The sequence below is a fragment of the Schistocerca gregaria genome, unplaced genomic scaffold, assembly GCF_023897955.1.
Source record: "Schistocerca gregaria isolate iqSchGreg1 unplaced genomic scaffold, iqSchGreg1.2 ptg000336l, whole genome shotgun sequence".
NCBI lineage: Eukaryota > Metazoa > Arthropoda > Insecta > Orthoptera > Acrididae > Schistocerca > Schistocerca gregaria.
This window is the reverse complement of record NW_026061801.1, coordinates 2,705,268-2,708,542: the sequence shown is the minus strand read 5'-3', so window position 1 is coordinate 2,708,542 and position 3,275 is coordinate 2,705,268.

Here is a 3,275-nt window from a genome sequence, read left to right as displayed (position 1 = left end):
GAAAGGAGGACTAGCAGACGAGTTTCACGGGAGAATGTGAAAAGTGTTCATATGTAGTAAAAACCTAGAAATCCGTCCGTTTTCGTCATTTGTTATCGAATCGACTTAAAGCCAGATCGTCACATTGGCCGCATTTCTGTCTGAAACGGTTGTACTTATCGTCTTCAAAGCTATGTCGCGTGCTGCTGTATGCGGAGACACTAAAAGCACCATAGTAGAACACAGATGAAGCTTCTACCTTGATGTAATAGCCAGTAAGAAGTAGTACAATTCGAGATTTAGGTATCGATTATTGACTTCTTAGCTGGCTTTCGTGCCTTGGACATGAGCCAGGACCTTAAGATTCTGCATGAAAGGGGGACTAGCAGCCGAGTTGCACGGGAGAATGTGAAAAGTGTTCATAAGTAGTAAAAACATGAGAAATCCGTCCGTTTTCGTCATTTGTTATCGAATCGACTTAAAGCCAGATCGTCACATTTCCCCGCTCTTCACTCTGCAACGATTGTACTTATCGTCTGCAAAGCTATGTCGCGTGATGCGGTATGCAGAGACACTAAAAGCACCATAGTAGAACACAGATGAAGCTTCTAAGTTGATGTAAAAGCCAGTAAGAAGTAGTACAATTCAAGTTTTAGGTACTGATTATTGACTTCTTAGCTGGCTTTGGTGCCTTGGACATGAGCTAGGACCTTGAGATTCTGCATGAAAGGGGGACTAGCAGCCGAGTTGCACGGGAGAATGTGAAAAGTGTTCATATGTAGTAAAAACCTGAGAAATTCGTCCGTGTTCGTCATTTGTTATCGAATCGACTTAAAGCCAGATCGTCACATAGGCCGCTCTTCTTTCTAAAACGGTTGATCTTATCGTCTGCAAAGCTATGTCGCATGCTGCGGTATTCGGAGACACTAAAAGCACCATAGCAGAACACAGATGAAGCTTCTAAGTTGATGTAATAGCCAGTAAGAAGTAGTATAATTCAAGTTTTAGGTATCGATTATTGACTTTTTAGCTGGCTTTGATGCCTTGGACATGAGCTAGGACCTTGAGATTCTGCATGAAAGGAGGACTAGCAGCCGAGTTTCATCGGAGAATGTGAAAAGTGTTCATATGTAGTAAAAACCTGAGAAATCCGTCCGTTTTCGTCATATGTTGTCGAATCGACTGAAAGCCAGATCGTCACAATAGCCTCTCTTCTCTCTGAAACGGTTGTACTTATCGTCTGCAAAGCTATGTCACGTGCTGCGGTATTCGGGGACACTAAAATCACCATAGTAGAACACAGATGAAGCTTCTAAGTTGATGTAATAGCCAGTAAGAAGTAGTACAATTCAAGTTTTAGGTATCGATAATTGACTTCTTTGCTGGCTTTCGTGCCTTGGACATGAGCTAGGTCCTTAAGATTCTGCATGAAAGGAGGACTAGCAGCCGAGTTGCACGGGAGAATGTGAAAAGAGTTCATATGTAGTAAAAACCTGAGAAATCCGTCCGTTTTCGTCATTTGTTAACGAATCGACTCAAAGCCAGATCGTTACATTGTCCGCTCTTCTCTCTGAAACGGTTGTCCTTATCGTCTGCAAAGATATGTCGCGTGTTGCGGTATGCGGAGACACTAAAAGCACCATAGTAGAACACAGATGAAGCTTTTAAGTTGATGTAATAGCAGGTAAGAAGTAGTACAATTCAAGTTTTAGGTATAGATTATTGAGTTTTAGCTGGCTTTGGTGCCTTAAACATGAGCTAGGACCTTAAGATTCTGCATGAAAGGAGGACTAGCAGCCGAGTTGCACGGGAGAATGTGAAAAGTGTTCATATGTAGTAAAAACCTAGGAAATCCGTCCGTTTTCGTCATTTGTTATCGAATCGACTCAAAGCCAGATCGTCACATTAGCCGCTCTTCTGTCTGAAACGGTTGTACTTATCGTCTGTAAAGCTATGTCGCGTGCTGCGGTATTCGGAGACACTAAAAGCACCCTAGTAGGACACAGATGAAGCTTCTAAGTTGATGTAATAGCTAGTAAAAAGTAGTACAATTCAAGTTTTAGGTATCGATTATTGACTTTTTAGCTGGCTTCGGTGCCTTGGACATGAGCTAGGACCTTAAAATTCTGAATGAAAGGAGGACTAGCAGCCGAGTTCCACGGGAGAATGTGAAAAGTGTTCATATGTAGTAAAAACCTGAGAAATCCGTCCGTTTTCGTCATTTGTTATCGAATCGATTTAATGCCAGATCGCCGCATTGGCAGCTCTTCTGTCTGAAACGGTTGTACTTATCGTCTGCTAAGCTATGTCGCGTGATGCGGTATCCGGAGACACTAAAAGCACCATAGTAATACACAGATGAAGCTTCTAAGTTGATGTAATAGCCAGTAAGAAGTAGTACAATAGAAGTTTTAGTTATCGATTATTGACTTTTTAGCTGGCTTTTTTGCCTTGGACATGAGCTAGGACCTTAAGATTCTGCATGAAAGGATGACTAGCAGCCGAGTTGCACGGGAGAATGTGAAAAGAGTTCATATGTAGTAAAAACCTGAGAAATCCGTCCGTTTTCGTCATATGTTGTCGAATCGACTGAAAGCCAGATCGTCACATTAGCCGCTCTTCTCTCTGAAACGGTTGTACTTATCGTCTGCAAAGCTATGTCACGTGCTGCGGTATGCGGAGAAGCTAAAAGCACCATAGTAGAACACAGATGAAGCTTTTAAGTTGATGTAATGGCCAGTAAGAAGTAGTACAATTCAAGATTTAGGTATCGATTATTGACTTCTTAGCTGGCTTTGGTGCCTTGGACATCAGCTAGGACCTTAAGATTCGGCATGAAATTGTGACTAGCAGCCGAGTTCACGGGAGAATGTGAAAAGTGTTCATATGTAGTAAAAACCTGAGAAATCCGTCCGTTTTCGTCAATTGTTATCGAATCGACTTAAAGCCAGATCGTCACATTGGCCGCTCTTCTCTCTGAAACGATTGTACTTATCGTCTGCAAAGCTATGTCGCGTGCTGCGGTATTCGGGGACACTAAAATCACCATAGTAGAACACAGATGAAGCTTCTAAGTTGATGTAATAGCCAGTAAGAAGTAGTACAATTCAAGTTTTAGGTATCGATAATTGACTTCTTTGCTGGCTTTCGTGCCTTGGACATGAGCTAGGTCCTTAAGATTCTGCATGAAAGGAGGACTAGCAGCCGAGTTGCACGGGAGAATGTGAAAAGAGTTCATATGTAGTAAAAACCTGAGAAATCCGTCCGTTTTCGTCATTTGTTAACGAATCGACTCA